The sequence below is a fragment of the Lytechinus variegatus genome, chromosome 1 (assembly GCF_018143015.1).
Source record: "Lytechinus variegatus isolate NC3 chromosome 1, Lvar_3.0, whole genome shotgun sequence".
NCBI classification, from domain to species: domain Eukaryota; kingdom Metazoa; phylum Echinodermata; class Echinoidea; order Temnopleuroida; family Toxopneustidae; genus Lytechinus; species Lytechinus variegatus.
This window is the reverse complement of record NC_054740.1, coordinates 13,733,912-13,755,458: the sequence shown is the minus strand read 5'-3', so window position 1 is coordinate 13,755,458 and position 21,547 is coordinate 13,733,912. Positions and strand designations below refer to the sequence as shown.

Sequence of the window (21,547 nt, the reverse complement as noted above, 5' to 3'; positions counted from 1 at the left end):
TGATTTATATTTATATTTAGTGAAAAATGATTTGCGCAGAACTTTGAAGTATTTATGCGAATAAAAGTAGGCCTTAATCATGAGGATCGCGTGGAATTTAGCTAGTAAAATTGATTTGAAGATATCTTTTACCTTTTTAAATTTGTTTCCTAGCTTGCCCAAAACACTTCGAAGAGTGCATTGTGTCCCACCCCACTCCCCCACACACCGAGGCCATCGTGACGATATTTGCTTTACACTGAGCTGTGATTTACATGAAATGGCTTAGTTTTTGTCAATCATTGTCAAGCTTGGGAAAAGTGTGGAGAAACAAGTATTACATGAAAAATGAAATTTGTTCAGATTCAGTTATGTCTTCAGATCCAGCTTGCACAAAAAAAGGGTAAAGAATGTGCTTACGAAGTGTTGAAATTTCAATTTGGGTGACAAAATTGTTTCAAAATGCTTGAATGTATCCGTTTTATTTCAATTGACTAAAAGTGCAAGGGAAATGTAAGAGAAATGTTTCGCAGGGTAAGTTTCATTTCGCCATTTCCCCTTGACACAGCGTGAAAACGAGCATTTCTGCGCAAACAGATTTCTGCGAGCTTTACAAAAATGGACAGTGCTCACTCAAGTGAAGCATTATGTCAAAACTTTTACTTTCATAGGATAGATGAGCCCAAACCCAAGATTATATGTAAAAAAATAGCCACATGTTGTATATGTTTTAATTCCCAGGGCTTTTTCAAAGTGTAATTTTTTTTGATACGCACTGTATATGTATATAATATATATATATATATATATATATATCTTAAAATTTCACATATTGGCTTGTGTAAGGTAACAAAATAATGCTTTCATTGCCAATAAAAAACTTTATTGGCAATAAAAGCATTATCTTCAGCATTATTATGATGGTATTGTCATAAAGATAAGAAAAAAAAGCACATGAAAGAAATTATACAATTGTATAAAATGAAAGTATTTGGATAGGCATTAAGGCTTTTACAGCCAAAATATATTGTAGTCGACGAACGTTAAGTAATTATTTGTATTTCTTATAAATTGATAAATTATGTCATGGTGTATGTTAATAACCATACCCCTCAAAAAAATTGTAGCTGAGCGACAGAGAGACGTGTAACGATTAATGTTACACCGTTGATGATTTACAGAGTGATTAATCTCCGTATCATTTTCGCAAGCTTATTTAAAGTGTACGAGCAAAGACAGCATATTCGACTTCGGTTAGGAAGTTTGGCTAAAAAAATCGTCCAAAATTCATAATTAATTAAAATCGATTATTTAATGTATCTTTTTGTTTAAACAGATGTATGCATTGATTGCAACCTTACCTACATGGAATCAGTATTAACATTATATGGGAAATATTGACACTAATTAAAACAACAGGGCTGCATCTATACACAACAAAAAAAGTAAGTCCCCCCTAAATCAAATTGCTGTAACTTTTGAACGGAATTATTTTGAGATATAATATTTCGTAGGTGGATTTCTACACTCATTAGGCAACTCCTGGAGAAATATGAAATTGATCGGTTGGGTCATGCATGAATAATCAAAGATTGAATTAAAAATGACCATTTTTGAAAGTCACAAGAGTCGTGTTTCAGATTGTGCAAATACAATGTTGGACAAAAGTTGTTTTTTAGGTGAATTTTATGGTGTTATACTGGTTTACTATCCATCATTTAGCCACTCCACACACAATTTTTATATCGTATGTTCATGGTTGAGTGAGCACATTGTATTGCAGGGGCCGCGGAAGCGGGGAAGGGGGTTCAGCCCCCCCCCCCACTTTAAAAAAAAAAACATGTACAAAAATGTAAAAATGACCACACGATTGTGATTTTTTGCATGGTCAGCCCCCACCCTCCCACTTTTGGCTCAGCTACCCCCTACCTCCCCCCCCCCACTTTGAAAACCGTTCTGCGGCCCCTGTATTGTGACGTATCATCATAGTGGGTTATGGTAGTATCCTTTACAACTTGCTATAGAACATGTTAAAATTTGAAAATGTTGGTGGCTCCCCCGATTATAGGCCCCTCCCCCATTTTAAAATTCTGGGTCCACCACTAATTTGCCCATAAATTAAACTGATCATGAAAAATTGTTACGAAAAGAATACATTTATGCCGTATTAAGAGTATTCATTCCTAAGTTTTCGAATGTGCTCGCTCAACCATGAAAATGTTTTAAGTTCGAAAAGTGTGTGGTGATAGAAATGATGGATGATAAAAAAAAACATTTGAAACCGAATTTGCCCTCAATATGCACTTTATGACCCATTAAAATGAGTCTCTGACATTGAAAATACCAATTTTCCCACTTTGATGCGTGCTCACTCATCCATGAATAAACATATCGATTTAATTTTTGCACAGAATTCTGCCCATAGGCCAATAAACATTACTGCCAAATGACATTGCTAAAGACAGCCTTGAAAAAAAGTTCCACTATATTGAATGAGGGTTTATTTATTCTTAAACATATGCACTCATAATGTACACAAGTCTATGAGAGAAGAAGTCAAAATTTTCACAAATATGAAATGAGGGTTTGTTTCATGGACGGTTTTGGCTACTTCTGCCAACAGTTTTTTCATGAAACTTCGCACATGGCTTCAGAGTAACACTATCCAAAAGGCGCGCACACCAAAATAACCATTCAACACGGCACAGAGTGGGGCCAAGGCTTTGAACTTTCTTCTCATTTGCATAATTTTCGAATATTATGTGCTCACTGATGCATTAAACATCGGGATTTTCATAAAAATCAAATCAAATGAACTATGCAAGGAGGTTTTTAACAGATATCCATAGTTACGAATTGCATTTTTTCCAATAACGTAAAAAAGAGAGCATCACATTCCACATGTTCATTCAAGCGTGAATGTTTAATTAAACGCCTTTGAATCATTGAAGCATGTTAAATGGTCATGAACATAACAAAAAAGTTGAGAAAAGATCATTTTCAGTTACCAAAATGAAACAATACTTGTCTATGATATTTGAAAATCGTATTTTTTGTTTTCAATAAATGTTCATTGAACCGTGAAACGATGAATATTATTGAAGATACTCTTCCCAAAAATAACTGTCATCATATTCTTTCATTCTTAGTGATATAAATGTGTAAAAAATCCAATTATTGCAAATTTGGACTTGTGTTTATTCAACCATGAAATTTAGCAAAAAAAGTTGTATGGTACTTTAGAAAGTACCTTTTACAAGCCTTCTGACTATTTTTCATGATGAGAATGTGGAATTAGTTCCAGTAAAATGGAATCAAAGTCATGATATTTGGCTTGTGACTTTTGAAAATTGACATTTTTGCCTTCTGACGGTGCTCACTGAAGCATGACGTAAAATACGTCCATAATATTTACTCAGAGGGTAGCCTATAAAATTACCTACACGCTCATGTAAAAATATATCAATAATTCGAATTGGTTCGGAAATTATTGATGTTTGTTCAAGGGGGGACTTACTTTTTTTGTTGTGTATATATAAAAATGCGAGTAATATACGATACTGTAAGAAAATAAACATTAGAGAGGAAACATTATAGCATATTAATATCACAAAAGAGGCACACATGCTGTAATTTCTTATCGACTAATATTTCAGTCATCATGAGAAAGACGTGAATTATACACACATGCGTGGTGATGCAATATCACAAAGATTTATTCCGCTTTAGCAATTGACTTTCAATTTTCAGTGCAAAATGTACGTCTGCTGTTTGTCATCTATTTGGTATGATTGCATGGTTTTAGTAATTCATTATTGTGAATCAATGCAAATTATTTTCAAATGATTTTGAACATTATTTTTTAACAAAATTTAAACATATTAAAGACTCGCCTTGTTGTGAGGCTACTTGTTACTTTGATTTCCATCTCAAACTGCTCGTGTATTTTTTTCTTGTCAATTTTCTTTTTAATATTTCTATGTATGTATTGATTTTATTTTCTGTATTGTATAAAATTGTTTGTGTTCATTGTTCACCTTGAGTATCATTATCGACAGATTTATGTACGCTATATAAATCTGAAATTACCATCATTATTATTATTATTATTATTAACATTATTATTACTATGACTATCATTTTTATTATTATTAATAAAGTAGTCGCCGAGTTATGCAGTTAATTCACGAATTAGGTAACCAGAAAAACCTTTCATTTTTGTCGAAACGTTTAATTTCCACCGTACTTTCAAACCACGTGGACTATATGAGAAGATGACAGAAAGTTAATGGCGGCAAACAGCTGCTATTAATCGTCACTGAACGAGCCTGATAAAAGACGCGCGCTGATAGTTTCGTCTGCACAAGAAAACAAACGCCCCTGCTATACATGCAACAATAAATAAATGCAAGTGAGTAACTGTGGTATGTAATCGCGGGAATTCATCGAAGAGATGAGGTTGTTTTGTTCATTAGAATGCAATTTGCCAGCCTATTAATTATTGGCTGCGAAGTGAGACAGTTTTCTCCATTTACATAACCAATTTACAACTAAAAACTACTTGTAACAGCAGCATGGTCATTATAAGCTTTACTGAATGGGACACTTTAATTAAGAAAAAAAAGCATATTGTTCAGTCTCATTTATGTTCTTTATTATTTTCATCTTATATCATACTTATATTTACAAATTTGGATATCCATCATGCTGTCATAAACAATAACAATATGGCTATTTATTGATATCATCATTGGATACTTCAAAGGAATAACCAATGCGAAGTATGTTTGACCATGTCGATACTTTAAAATATGAAACACCCACCTGAAACCACTGGCGTACCGTTAGCGCACGGATTCCGTCACGTCTAAGAAAAAAAAAGCAAAGGGAAAGAGGGGGTATGTTATTTTCTGAATAATATGTCGAAAATTGTCACAAAATTATTATCAAATTGGTCACAATTTCAGCTCGATCGCTTCACTTGCTCACAACTTCTTATAATTTTGATCCATACGCCATGTCTGCCCGCTCAAAATGTTGGTTTATTTGCAATTGGGGTTCGGGGTGTGAAGCCTTCGGTTTCTTGGATTCTTCCTTCTTGGTCACTTTTTGGGCGTCGACTTCTTGGTAGGGACTTTCTTTTTTGGTGTATTTTTCGTCCAATTACCAACTCGAATATATTATTTTGGTCTACCATCAGTTCGTCCACTATCCACATTGTCTAATTGCCATTTCATCCACTTATTACTTCGTCCAATAACCAGTTAGTCCAATAGCCAATTAGTCCATATACCATTTGGTCTATTGGACTGAGTGATAATTAGGCAAAATGAATGACACTAATATTAGACCAACTTGTGAGACGAAATTGTCATAGACAAACTGGTGATCAGACGAAGTGACGATTGAGCCAAATGGCTTTTTAAATGTTGATGGACGGAAGGTCATTATAGACTAAATGAAGGTAGACCATAATGACGGCAAAAGGCGAGTATGCGATTTACCAATATTTTTGGCTCATCGCGGACCCCTCCCATCCATCCACTCCCAAAACATCCCAGCATCACGCCCCAGCGACTGACCTGGATGCAGAGGTTACAGTAATTCAATCTTTCTTCCACCAACTCCTTGCCTATTCTCCCACAGTCGTATCCCTGCCTCACCGAGTTCGGTGATAGGCTCTTCTTGCTAGCGTTAATGAGTAATGAACGTAACGACGAGAGCAGACCCTTCAAACCTACCAAGTTATTTACCATTCATTACAGTGTTAGTGAAGCAGTCCGGGTGGGGAATGCATCCCCTCCTACCGTGTTTTCGATCATTGGACTACCTTACCCTTCCCAACACATGCATTGTGTATGGCGTCCCCCACGGCCATTGACAAGGCAGTGGTTTAGTCTTGCCACTCTGAACCCAGGTGCCAATGGGTGAACTATGAACGTCAGATACTTCGTGCATGGGGGAATGATGTTGAAGTAATGTCAAAGTGCGAGCTTCACATCGCGAGAAATCGTTCTTTTCGCATTTATTAGCATCATTTACAATACATGCATTTGTATCATTATTTTTATTATCATTAATATGATGATGATTGTTATTACTATCATCATTTTAATTATAATCATATTCATAATAATAAATCAGAATTATCAATATTATTATTATTATCATTATCATCGTTATCATTTATTGACATTATTATTGTAATTATTATCATTTATCGTTGTTGTTGTTATTCGTTCAATATTGTTGATTGTATGTACGTTCTGGATTTAAGATCAATTTTCTAAACGGGCAATACTTCCAGTATAAAAAATAATATCCAAGGTAAAAAACAAACAAACCTAAAACATGCTTTTAAAGAAAATCATACTTAATGTAAAATAGTCTTACAGTTGCCTCACCCCTTACAAAGTATCTTTCCGGTTACTCTGTTTAGCACATCATACAACTCTTAATCTAGTCTCCTTCGTGTTGTACTTTCATATTTCATTTTCCTAGTAATTCCCAATGACAGATGAGAGGATACTGAAGTGCAAACAAACACGAACTCGTACCTAATTAATTAACTCCCTCTTCAGCATATTACGCGAAAGTCTCGTAAACTGCGAGACGAGATTAACATGATTAATATGAAATGGCCCGTGACGTTCAGACTTCATCGCCTTGGGTACGTGACCATACAGAGGGTACGTGAAATACATGTGTTTCCTCATGGATGGATCAGAGAAGGTTACACGGCATAAAACAGTCTTTGATTTAATCTAGTGAAATGATTTCATTTGATTGGCTGTGAAGGGATTAGCCATTGAAAAGCATTGTTTCATGATACTCACCATGACAATGTAATCCTACTGAAATTAGGGAAGACTCCTAATTTTGATTAATAAGACTACTGTAAGATAACTGATTTAAAAACGTAACATGTTCTTTTCCATAATTTTGGGATACCCATAATGTAAAACAACAAACAAACAAGAAACAAAAAAGAAGCTTACCTATTGCGATATAGATCTCAGTATACCGTTCCTTAAAGACGTGTTATAAAAACAAAATAATGCACATTTTCCATATCAAGTTTTCTATTGTTCTCTCAAATCGAATGATTTCAGTAGCTTTTAACGTTTTTTGGAAACTTGCTATTGTAAGTGTGTTATGAAACAGGAGCGGGATTGACCTTAATGATTGTTGCTAACACTGTAATGATTTAACTTTGCACCTTTAACAAGACTGGGGACAACGTTGACTGGTGCAAAATGCAACTCTCTGGACTGAAAGGTGCAAAGTTACACCTAAAGAAGTTCACAAAGACCATAAAGGTGCAAAGTTGCACTCCTGTACATGACACACGCCATCCCGTTGTGGCACAATGTTTGTAGCTTTGAATGTATGCAATTAAAAGCAGACACACAATGATATATGAATCGTAAGTTAGTAACTGAATACATAAATGACTAGATTGATATGTGTTAAAGAGAGTGGATGAAGACGTATATAATGACCGAATCAATATACGATTTCTCAGATGAGAAATTACATGAAAGTTCTGAATTCGCATAGCAGCCTATGTAGTTCTCCAGAACTTAATCCAATTACTTTACTCGGAATCGCGGTTGGGTGAATTTGTAAACTATGTTTCCAACGTCTAATTTCCCTTGATTTATGTTCACTTTTTTCTTCATCTATAAATGTGAACTCTTAATATCATATTTTCTCATTTTCCGTGAACTTGCTGAGACACATGGGAGTGATATGGTTCGGATCGGGTCAGGTTCTGAGACTAATCTAACAGCTGCGGAATGTTGGTAATATGTTAGTTAGAGCGTTTTCGCACCGCAACCCACATTGTCAAGTGCCCTTCATGACAATGACCGACAAAGTATAGTCTTTGTCGAAATTGGTTAATCAAAACAGCAGGTTCGTCCAGGACTGTGGACAAACGCCATATTTTGGTATGTTTTTAGTCAGTTCCGAAACTTAGGAAGACAAGTTAAAAAAATATTTACGACAAAGACCTCCCAGCTGTTATTTTGACGGGCATTTTCGATACATTACTGTTTTCTTGGATCCGTTCCGCGTCGCGCTGAGAAAACTACCTAATATGAAATGTAGCAAAACGAGAAACGCATGTGGCGAGATGCATGGTGTTGTGATTCAGGGCCTCTTTCTCCAAGAATTGTGACTCCGATTATCGTGATACTTCAGAAACATGGTACCTCCATCTCAGCCATGGCAGAAGAGCATGAGAAGAGAATTCATTTAAACTTTGAACTATTAATATGACCCCAGGCAAGGACAAGTCACTGTGAGGATGGGGGACATCTCAGAATTCCAGAATCAATCCATTGAATATCACCAAATTTATTTATCATCTTTCGAAAAAAAAATCCAAGGTCGATGCTATGTCAGGCATTTCCTGGTAATATTTCCTAGAGAGATGAGGTTAGATATGGGTGCCTATGTCGCCAAGAGTACATCGAAATACATCTACCGTACATTGTAATGCGTCTACCGGACATGGAACTGCATTTTCCGGACACGGTGGCTCAGTGGTAGAGCATAAGCATGCATGAAATAAAACCCAATTGGTTCGGTCTTCTGCGTGGATATTCCAAAGACTTTTTAGCTTTTTCTTAAGTACAATTACTAGAAAAAATAATAAAAAGAAGGAAATGTCATATCGATTATAAATATCCGTTACTTGGCATACTAAAAGTAAAAATGTCAGCTCATACCTTAGGTAATTTAGATTCGTTATTACCTTTTTATTATTATCATCATCATCATTATTATTATGATTATTATTATTATCATCATCATCATCCTCATAATCATCATCATCATCATTATCATCATTAACATTATTATTATTGATATTTTTTTAATTATTATTATCATTATTATTATTATTAGTAGTAGTAGTAGTAGTAGTAGCAGCAGCAGTAGTAGTATATAGTAGTAGTATTGTTATCTTTGTCATTAAACCAACATCATTATTATCTATGATACACCTTTGTCTCTATAAACTCATGGCACCAGAAGAATAAAAAAAAGATTTCGATATTACTACTCACGAATATCAACAAGTTAATGTTGTGTTGATATAAAGTGTATGTCTGGGTTTAGACGAATGACCTGCGTGTGGTTATTACTGCCGTTCAGTTGTCGGACTCGCGAACCTTCTATCCACTTTCCTTCCGTTTCAACGCGGATTTCTTGATTTCCTACTCAATTGATTTTTATCTCTTGAAATAGCCTCCAACCACTTTACAACCTTTCTCATCCAATAGGTGTAATTTTGTATCTATCAGCCACTTCGGGAAGAGTATAGAAATTCTATAAAGCAATCAATTTTGAGAACAATAATATATACCTTTTCATTTGCCAAGAACCAGCCGGGATTTCTTTTTTTAGTCTCGAATAGTTCTCGGTAAAACCAATGCGATATGGCGGAATGTTATGCGATTCTCTTATTATTTTGAGTACCGAGAAGGAATCGAGTTAAAAGAGAGACAAAAGGAAATCGATTTCTTTCTATTCCAACCTGTATCTGTGGTTTTTATTTCTATCTTTATTTATGTCAGCTAGGTAGCACTGCCCAGGCCTCTTGACAGGTTTAAAGACCTCTAATAAAGGATTTATCAAATCATGAATCGGAATACTTTTTAATTGTTTTCCTCCGTGATTGTTCTGTATTGTAAACGCCTCCCGTGTTTCATGACTTGAGGGGAAGAATTTTTTTCTGCAATGGAAACTATACCTATACCGCATTGTTTTGACAGGGTAAAACTTATCAAATGGCTGAATAAATAAAGACTACATAAATACGGTAATTAAAACGGAGAACTGATAAAAAGATGAATGATAACGATAATAGAGCAAACAAATTAATTAGATTAATGAAAAGTGAAGATCTAAACATCAGTACCTAAATTGATACGATGAATAAACACATTTATACATTAAATGAATGATTAAGCGATTACAATATTGACACAGTACGTTTTGTAGCCATATAAAAATCGTTATACTCTATTGCTACTTTCAACATAATAAAGTAAAAACTAAAGGCTATAATTGGCAGTGTATGTCCCATCGTTCATATAGTCATATGTAACTCTGAGAACAGTTACATATTTTAACCCCGGTATTCATAAAATCATATCAAACATAAATACAAAATATCTTTAACAAATTTACAAGCCAAATGAACGTCACGATTTTCCTATTTTTGCTTTGCGATGAAGAGGTTTTATAAACGACTATTGAGGAAGAATAGTATATACCAAAGAAATAGAACAATAAAAAAGGAAGAAAATTTACACATATACGTCCGCGGATAAGGACAATCTAAAATATACCACGTCATTGTTCGTCTCCTTACGTCACAAGGGTGTGGCATCGCCAATTTCTAATCGAAATAATAAAATTGTGGACAATTTCTCTACGATTTCACAACGGGCGTACGTATTCTGAAATCATGTAATCCTCAAAAATTGTTGTAATGTTATCAAGGCAGAATAGTCAACTAATCATTAATCTGAAGTCCTCCTTGAGCGAGAAGGACGAAGACTCCCGGTAACATAATAATTCCCTTTTTTCTCTCTTCACTTGAATAAAAAAACATGACCGTGATTGGGGATGGGGTAATGTCGTTTCTATGACTACCAAAAGTTTCAATGTATTATTTATAGACTTTATTATAGTGAAATAACAAAATACATGTACCCCATAATGGTTGTTTACAATAATGCTTGGATAAATGGCTTATTAGTACCACGGATACTGCGCAATTAGCTGCTTCACGTAATCGTGATCTAATTATACACATAATCTTACAAATATCATTGTTTCTTGATGGAGAATTTTGCCATGAAATGGTGTAGGTGGTTTTATAATTCAGATACGATTTTTTTTTACATCTGCGTTGTGTTTTGAACTGTCTCTCATATTTCCGTATAAGAGAATGAAACAGAGCAATGGCACCAATGTTGATTGTACATCCTAGCTTTACAACGGAAAGAGAAAGTCATACAATGAGTGAGATAATGCCGATAAGAAAGATTTCAAAGAAATTTGTGATCATCAGTACCGCTGACAACTTCTGAAAAGGACGCATTTGCCACTAGTCAGATAAAGTGCATTTTCGTCCCATGAAGTTAACAGGATTACCAAATTTCCTAATGATTGCATTCAATTCAACGAATATAATATTGGACTACCATGAAGAAGATTTATTAATTCTCTTGCTTTAAAATGGTGATTTATCATTGCTTTCAGTTTTTAGAGTAAGTAAGCGATGCCAAAATAAGATCATTAAAACGGATAGCTATGTGGTAAAGATTGAAAAATGAAAAAGGAGGAAAAGAAAGAGGAGGAGATGTGGAAGGAGCTGACACAGAAGAAAATAGAATAAGACGAAGTAGTAGTAGAAGAAAATATAATAAGAAATGATGATGAATAAGGAGAAGGGGAAGAAGAAAAACAAGAAAAAGAAGGAGGAGGAGAAAGAGGAGAAAAAAAAGAAAAGAAGGAGGAGAAGATGAATTATAAGAAGGAGGAGGGAGAAGAAAAAGAAGAAGATAACTGAGAAAACATAAGATTAATATACAAAGAGGAAGTGAATTGGAGGAATACGTAGAATGGAAGATAGTTTAAAGAGATATTACATAGCCGCGGGGACGAGATGGGGGGGGGGGGTTCGAGGAGTTTGAGAACGACGAAAAATCAACAGCCTCACAAATTAATTCCATCGCATCGTCCCAGGTAGGGAAAGTCATTTTCTTCCCAGAATTGAAAAAAATTGAACAGACTGATAGACCATTAACCCTCGATGTTCACCCTAAATTGCCTTTTCCCATTCCAAAGGCAATGTATTATTGACAACACAATCTAATCCGCCAAGTGGTTTTGAAATCATTCCCAGAATTCATTTATTTCCGGGTATAGGTTGGAGTTCACTTATTTCTCCAAATCAATTGCGCGTGGATAAATGGATAAAGCTAGATATAAAGTAGAATAAAACAAATTTTGAGTTTTTTTTTCATTGTCGCCACATCATACTGATCATAAAATGTTATGTTTCGGCGAATCTCGCCTGTCGTAAATTCCATATTGTTAATTGAGAAAAGGGGAGAATATAGATTTTCAAATCCTCGAAATATGAAGTTGAGGTGAAAATATAGGCCCTCTTTCGATGTTTTGTGCTGCACTGTGATGGTATCTAAATAAAAATGAATATGACAATTTTTTTTAATTGAGATTTACTGAATTTATGAATCATTAATGGATTGGTTGATTTTAAGTTCAGATATACATATAGCATACACAGTCATCAAAGTTGAAGATCATTTACAAAAAAAATTAGAGGAAAAAGACTGAAAGGAGGGGCGGATCCAGGATTTTCCAAGGGGTGGGGGCACATTGTCCCATGGAAAATTTGACAAGCAAAAAAAAAACCTCACTAAAAAATAAGCTCATGTTATCCCGCTCAAAATTTGTCAAGCCAAAAAAGTCCCCATTTGTGTACAGACGACATGTTCCCATTAAATATTTGCTGTGACTCTCAAGGGGGGGGGGGGACAATTGTGTATGAAAGACATATTTACATTGTTGATATTGACCATGGGCTGGAAACGCCCCCCCCCCCCTTGGATCTGCCACTGCATGAAAGGATAATCATAAGGTCTAAAAGCTTGAAAACGACAACCATCAGAAAGGAAGCAGAACCCTCTTCACTTTTAAACCATTCTGATTCAGTGGAAGCAAAGTGCTTGATAACTTTGTACAATAATAATTATCTTATATTCATTATATTATATTAAAATTAATTTGATTGGAAGTGATGTGAACACAGGTTGTTAAAAATTATTACTCAAGACATTAAACCTGATGAATATCCCGTCATTCGTCATATTATATCTGCAGGAATTTACGCTAAAGATTCTATCATTTATCATGTTTATAAATTTCAAAACGACAAGATTTTTATAAGATGTTCACGCAAGTATAAGGAAAGATTAAACCAAGAATGATAAAATAAAAAGAGTAACAAACGTAAATAACAAGCATTGACATAGTGTCTGACGCTACTTACCCCCCCCCCCAACAAAAAAAAAACAGTGCGAAAGAGAACGTTCAAAAAGATGCGCATAATATTTCATTTATTTCATTTTCCAGTATATCGCGCGTGTCTAATCTAAGAATCATACCCAATACAAAAACAGTCTGTGAACTTGAGTTCACATGACAAGTCTGCGAACTTTTACACGGTCGTGATATTGAAACTTTTATAATTTGGGAGCCATCTTTTTTTTCGATTCGCTTTCTCTGCGCAAGATGAATGGTCATGGATTTTACATCTGAACAAAACATTATTTTAACGGTTTAAGGACAATGTTAAAGCATAAGGTACCAACTTCAACACTGAGTATCCTATTATATTACATTCATGGCAGACTGAACAAGGACATTAAAGTATTCCATCGAATGTTGAAATGATTCGATTTCACATTGGCATAATCCACGGGAGGAAACCCAACCTGCCTTTTTCTGTTGTTTGGCATAATAACTCGATCCCTTATGACAGTTTAGGGTAAGTGTATGGGATGTTCTGCAATTCAAACCGAACCCTCTTCAACATTGAAGTGGCTTGATTCTGTAAAATATTTGGGGCATGTGAGGATTATGGGTTATAAGCCTCATTTTTTTTTTTTTGGGGGGGGGGGGTTTTCGCTAAGCACCGAGGGTAAGTTGAGAGTCCTTTGGTCCACTTGTTCTTGGTCGTTAATGATGATCAATTATTCATTTTCCCGCCCAAAAATGTATGCGGGCTTTGCACGTCGTCAGATTAAAGGTCGTGTCATTAGTCTCGAAATGTTGCGAGGATTTGCATTTTTCCTGTCACGCCGTGCAATTCCATTTAAACATAAAGGGTGAAATAAAACGTGTGTTAATTAATTATCGCCATTTTTGGTCAAACGTCACGCTAGATATTGTACACTGAATTCAATTTATTATGTTAATATACGATTTGTGGAAAGGAAATGTATACATCTGTAGTTCTATATGACAATGATCACGATTCAGTGGTAAGAAATTATTCAAAATAATCAAGTTGAAAAATTATGGCGTAATTTGCGTGATGCTTGACGAAAAGGGCAATGTAATGGAGGACGATTATAACACGTATATTGAAGTGACTGAATTCATAATAATACGCAAGTATATAAGAAATAGTAGAAAAGGTGAACAAATGAAAACGAAAAATTTGTGAAACCAGTTTGCTCCAGTTCCATATCCTTAAGCGAACAAGTCAATGCAACTTACTTTTTTCTCCTAAACTTTTGATACATTCTAAAAACAGGAGTGTATTTTCTTTTTTCAAGTGAAACGTTTGCAAATAGATTGCAAAAACATTGTCGTCGACGACTTCCGCTAGTGTTTTTAGGCGTGAACAAAACCCAGATCGAATGAACGACCGTGGGCTGCATGACATCGGTGGCGTATTGGAATCTCGCAATGCCTTAATCGTCTGCTCATTTGACCCTTAAGCTGTAAGCAAGAGTGAGCGCCGCATCGCTTGGTAGACTGCGAGATTTCGTTTAACACAGCAGCTAGTATCTTCGGTTGGGAATGCTACAGTGGCAAGGCGGGGAGGAGTGGTAGAAATCCAACACTACGCGTGGCATTGCCTTTCTTCGGGCACTGCTGCCGACTGTTTGGTAGTACACATCGTAAAGAAACTTGGTATCAATTTCCTCCACGCTTCGTGTCCGTGCTATCTACGTATGATGTGAAAGACATTGCCAACTTTGTAGTGAGATTGGGAATATGGACAACAGACATCTTGATAGATGCAGTCGTGTATTCCATGACATCTTATGCTGGAAAGACTTTGATTTGATTTCAGTACTTTCTTCAAGTTTTGTACGTCGAGTCCCGTGGCCATTGTGTGTGTACAGACTTGAACTAGCTAGTCTTGAGGGCGAATGTTAATATTGGTAAGTTACACAACAATTAAAAGTGAACTGTTCACTACGATCATTGGATCAATTCGTGTTAATCTAATTTCATGTCAATCTTAGATTACACGCGTGAAAATTGCATTGACTTTCATAATTACAATTGTAAAGTTAATTTAGGGCCTTATTCGTTCATTTTGTTTATTATTATTTATGTATTCATTTGTCTTATCTTATATTGTGTGCGTGTGTGCGCATATGGAGGGAGGGGGGGGGGTATCATAATAATATACACGCCCCATAGAGCTATTTGTAATATAAGAAAATCATAAATTTTCGTTCCATGATGGACGATTTTCATCCAAAGGGTAAAATTTTATCATGGTTTGAAATAGTGCATTCTGCCGTCGTTATGTTAGATGTATGTTCAGAGTATCTCCTGCTTATTCCATGATTACTAGTAATTTTGATTAAATTACAGAGTACTGGGAGTGAAATATGGACTTTTTTCCTGAACACTTTCGTGGCTCTTTTCTGTGTGAAGCTAACTTTTGTGGACCGTTCTTTATCTCTACTCTATGCCATTGGTTTGCGACGAGATTGGATTGATAGTCTATAGACCTACGTGTGTGTATTTGAGTTTTGTGAGACGTGTATCAATCAGATATAATTATTTACGTCTGGGACCGACCTTTAATGTCACCATCCGAAAGACGTGACCAGGGCTCGAACCTCTGCATCAATTTGTAACTTCACCACATAGCTTGGTTTACAGGCGCACGATACAACGCCAAGTTGTCTACGGTCTAGCTTAAAATAGTTAAGTTTTATATCAGCATAACTTATCAGTGTGCCTCATATTGATAAGAAAATGAACACTTGATTATTTGGGCGGGATTAGAATTTGAAAATCGAATGAGAAGTGGGTAAATGAAATATGATGATAATGAAATAAAAATAATGTTATATATTTTTACATTTATACTTTTTATCTTTATCATTAATCATTATTCTCAACACTACTGCTACTACTACTACTACTACTACTACTACTACTACTACTACTACTACTACTACTACTACTACTTTATTACTACTGCTACTACACTACTACTGCTACTATTATAATTACTACTACTGCTACTACTATACTACTACTACTGCTGCTGCTGCTGCAGCTACTACTACTACTACTACTACTACTACTACTACTACTACTATTACTACTTCTTTAGTAATATTAATATACAAAAAGTGGAGCGCCTCTGGCAGTCTCACCTGCATTAGGCGATTCGATATAGCAGCAGTGCTGTCTTTGATAACAGCTATTAAATTATTATTATTCACAAAAGGAAACACTCATATGATAATAAAATGTCCATTGACCCAACATGATCTTTGACTGTGATCATGTGAACTAAGCCATGTGCAAAACGACCATTCATACTTGATTACCCTTATGTCTATGTTTCATGATTGTGTAGATCCATAAACTTTCTGAGTCATGATGCCAACTAAAAAAATATCCCCAACACGGCCAAAGTTCATTGACCCAATGACCATTGATTTCGGTCATGTGACCAGAAACAAGCACAAGATATTTAGGGATACATGGTTACCCTTATGTCCTAAGTTTCATGAACTAGATTTATGATGACAATTCCCTAAATAACACAAACATTGTCAAAGTTCTTTGACCCTAAATGACCTTTGTCATGTGACCTGAAACTCGCAAAGGATGTTCAGGGATACTTAATCGTTCATATTATTTCTATAAGTTTCATGAACTAGATCCATAAAATGTCAAAGTTGTGATAACAATTTCACAAATACCCCAACATGGTCAACGTTCGTTGAACCTAAGTGACATTTGACCTTGGTCATGTGACCCGAGACTCAGGCAGTGTCTTTAGTGATATACTATCTTTCTTATGTCCAAGTTTCATGAACTAGGTCCATATACTTTCGAGGTTATGATGACATTTCGATTTCAATGTTGACGACGCCGCCGTCGCCGTCGGAAAAGTCTCGCTCTTCTATGCAGGAGAGACGATAACAGTGATAACTATTATTATTACTATTATCATTAGTAGTAGTAGTAGTAGTAGCAGCAGCAGTAGTATCAGTAGTAGTAGTAGTAGTATTAGTATTAGTATTAGTAGTAGTAGTAGTAGTAGTATTAGTAGTAGCAGCAGCAGCAGTAGTAGTAGTAGAAGTAATAATAGTAATAGTAATAATAATAGTAATAGTAATAATAATAATGATAATAGTAGTAATAATAATAATAATGATAATGATAATAATGATAAAAATAGTAATAATAATAATAATGATAATAGTTGTCACTGTCATTGTATCATTTTAATATTAGTACAGCATTAGTAGTAGTAGTAGCAGCAGCAGTAGTAGTAGTAGTAGTAATAAGTAATGAATGAAAATGGAAAAGGAATAGGTGGTAATGAAAATAACCATAATTACGATTTTGACGATATACTGATGTCATTGAGAATTTTAATGATAATGATGATTGTCCTTTCTATATTTCCAATTTCCTTTTATTTTCTTTGATCTCCTTCATCATTGCCATCATTTGTCAGCATCTTCTTTCTCTCTTTTAAGTTATCGTTCTTGTCAATCCTCACCATTTTTATAAGTCAGTTTAAATTTTCTCTTTACATTTTCTTCTTCATCATGATCTTCTTCTTCTTTTCCTTCTTCTTCTCCCTATTTTTCTTCTTGTTTTTCTTGTTCTTCTTCTTGTTGATCTTCTTCTCCCTTTTTTTTGCTCTTGTTCTTGTTCTTCTCCTCCTCCTCTCCTCTTCTTCTTCTCCTCCTCCTTCTTTTTCTTTCTTCTTCTTCTTCTTCTCCCCCTTCTTCTTCTTCCTCCTCTCCTCCTCTTCTTCTTCCTCCTCCTCTATTTCATTATTTTTGCTGTTCTTTTTCTTCGTCCCCCTCATCTTCTTCTTTTTCTTGTTCTTCTCTCCGTCACCTCCTTTTTCTTCATCCTATTCCTCGTCTTGATCGTCTTATTCCTCCCTCTCGCCCTATTTCCACGCATCGAACCGCACCAATTATTAGCACTCATCGTGATTGTGCTTTTTACAAAGCGATACTCTAATCATGTATTTGACCTGCTATTTTAAAATCATTCAGGAGTATCGATTAAGAGCTCCATAGCATTTCCCTCAGGCTCATGTCGCCCTGGCCACCTGCGACGGATGAAGTGTGGCATGAATCAGGTCAATATTGAGATATTGATGAAACAAACAGGGGAAGGGGGGATGGTGGGATAAAGAGAGATTAGGAAATAATGCGGAGAGGGGAGGTAGAAATATGGGAGAGGAGAAGAGAGAAAGATACATCAAGAAAGAAAGAAACAAGATAGATAGAGGGGGAGAGACAAACAATGAGGGAGAGAGCGGAGGGGAGGGAGGGGGGGGGGGCTTTTGAAAATCGTCCTTTAAAAGATTAGTGAAAGATTAATGGAATTCGCAAAGATTTAGGGGTATTGATTTTGGGGCCAATAACCCTTCTCCCAGCGTGGTCTGCAGGTCCACGTCGCTCTTTCACACCACCTGTCTTACATTTCTATCAGCATATACATACTTTTTTTTGGAGGGGGGGGGGTGTACCAGCTATTCACAAAATTGAAAATCAAATGATTATTAAAGTTAATCCTAAGTCGTGAAATTAATAGCAAATTTTCAATTGATTTCTGCATTGATTCAAATAACAGAAGTCTATTTGCTTTAATTGAAAATCGATTGATCGACTGCAAATATATTTTTTTACTCGAAATGGGTATGCGATGTATTCATCCCAACGAGTAAGACTGTTAGGGACCCCCTCCCCCCAAAATATATAAATAAATCTATCGAAGCTAGGCAGGATAAAAAGGTGGCAGAGTTGTTCGATTGACAGGGAAAGGAGAGAATAGAAGGGGCGGTTTTACTTTGAAGAGAAGTCGAAATGAATGTGGTGAAAAATATTAAAAAGAAAATACATGGCAGGGAAAGAGCAAGAAAAAATGAAGAGAGAGAGAGAAGGGGGGGGGGGGCAGCGAGGGAGAGAGAACTAGCACTAACCCATTCCTCCCCCATCTATCTTTTTACGCTTATTACTATAGTTGAAAATCTACGGAATTCAACTGTTCAAAGAAAGCATTTATATAGAATTAGTATGCCTTGGACCCGATAGAAGGCCTCTGTAGCCTTGGATTCGAACCAATGACATTTGCTGTGTAGACACATGCGATCTTATATCATCGCCTTAAGATAAACACACCCACACCAAGAAACAGACCTACTTTCTAGTCAGTATATACAGCGTGAGGCAGAAAAAATACACTTTTTTAATTGTGTATATGTTTTAAAAAAAAACTTGTGGAGTAGTTTTGTGAATTGATAATAATATAATATGCAACATTTATATCGCGCTTAGTACAATGTTTCTAAGTGTTGCATACTATTACCCCGGCTTTAGCACGGCTATTTCGGGCGCAACGAGCGTCCAAGGAATTCCTTCCCACCGGGTACCCATTTACTACACCTGGAAGGAGAGTGGCAAATGTAGATAAACGCCTCGCCAAAGGACAGGAGTGCTGCGTTGGGATTCGAACCCCGGACCTTGTGGTTCAAAGTCCGGAGGCTTATCCACTGAGCCACAACACCTCTATAGAGAATAGATTATACGTCCTTCATTGGGTGGTATCATTTTTGTTTGGTATAAGTTGACGACTGAAGGCACAGTGGACAAGGTCAGCTTATAAATCATACAACATGCAACATGCAAAAAAATCATCTGAAATGGATCAAGTAACTATCTGCGATCATTATGCAACCGCTCAAAATCTGGCAGGACATTGTTTGGAGTTGGCGCTAATTGGTGTTAAACCAGTCGACCTATCGTTCAAGCCTGTTTAGTCAACCGTGAATGATTATTTTAATAATCATAACGGAAATAGCAATAAATGGGATTTTAATGCGCTAAATTCACTCTACTGAGTGCTCAAGGGGCAGAATCTGACCCCATTCCCAACAAATTTGGTATTGGAAGAAATGCTGTGTCTAAATACGCAAAAATAATTTTAAAAATCCATCTCCCCTTTTCAGTACCGGTTGATTCTATACTGTTTCTGACTCGCACATTAGTATCTGTACCCTCATTCAAGTCCGTCTAAAGTTCGCACAATACTTGACTACTAATATAAACTTTAATCGTTCTATTATTTTGATTGACTTGTGAGTGGGAGCGGTTGTTGATCATGCACCTGAAAGCGAGTGTCGTCTGTTAATCATTTGCAATTGCCAGAAATGTTGATAAACTCGACGAAACCTTTCAGAGTCACATGCACTATACAAATAACGTATGGGACAAGACACCTGTTGTGGGGGAGGTTTCGGACTTCTCAACCAGCGGTCATTTTTCTCCAAATATATTTTAAAAGATCGAAGAGTTTAATATTTTGCTTCCCCTTCTCCAAACCTGGAACACCCCTTTGGAATAGAGAGGAAAGAGAATTACCTGTAACATTTGAATAAAGGAAAGGAACCAGCAAGTAGAGTTTTTCTTCAATCGAAACAAACATGAATCGTAAATCGATCTAATTAAGATGTTAACATACTCCCGATTCAACGGTGAGCATCATTTTAAACTCAATGAAATTCAAATTCTCACACATTTTCTTTTTCTTCCGAACTCATCTCCATTCTTCCAAATAGGCACGTTTACTTTCTCAACCGTTTCCATCTTTAACAGCTACTTTTAAGGGCGTCAATCCAGAGGGGGGGGGGGGGGGTCGCTTCATTTTTGTAAAGTAGTTTGGATAAGGGTGGACAGCATATGACATCATTATACGTAGCTTAATTCGTGATGAAATAATACCTTTTTATCGTGGACTTTGCTCTCTCGTAATATCTTAATCAGGGTAGTTTCGGCAGCAGGTTGTTGCCCCGTACCCCCCCCCCCAAAAAAAAACCCGGATTGACGCCCATGACTACTGTAGCGAAGAAAATATGCCGTGTGACGTCCACAATACTGTGTTGATATCTTTTTTCTGTCATCAAATCGGCGATTGTTGCACGTGCGATTTCATTCTATCAATAGTTTGGGACAAGCGTTCCAACCAAGTAGGCATGTACGATGCGATCGATTTTTTGAAATGTCTTCCATATTTTTGGAGGGTACGTTTGAGGTACAGCTGAAATACATCGTCCCACAGAAACGAATGATCAAGAGAATTCTAACGTTCAAAACATTTACAAGGGCATGGGCAGGGTGGTCGTTGGTTGTCAGATAATCTTGTGCGATTTTGGGAGTAATCAAATGACGTAAATTATACAAAATTACCCATAATATGTCACCCAAATATCTCCAAGACCTTATTTCCCTTCGTCCTTCCTCTTCTGTCAGATCCCTACGTTCATCATATTCCTATAATTTAATTCATGGCCCTCGCACTATAAGACCCGATATGGTGATCGTGCATTTTCTGTAATTGCACCCACCCTCTGGAATAAACTCCCAACTCATATCCAAAATGCTCCCTCCGTTGAAATTTTTAAATCGTCACTTAAAACTCACCCTTTGTCCTATTTTTTTTTGAT

The 21,547-nt window shown here is 36.0% G+C and overlaps 1 protein-coding gene across 1 annotated transcript in view; it reads left to right on the top strand.

Annotated features, from left to right (window-relative positions):
- Nucleotides 1-14,431: 14,431 nt before the first annotated feature.
- Nucleotides 14,432-21,547, top strand: part of LOC121406423 (prokineticin receptor 2-like) — a 54,904-nt gene continuing 47,788 nt past the window's right edge. The window contains exon 1 of the mRNA XM_041597451.1: nucleotides 14,432-14,981. The gene's annotated coding sequence lies outside the window, so the exon portion shown is untranslated. The remainder of the gene's footprint in view (nucleotides 14,982-21,547) is intronic.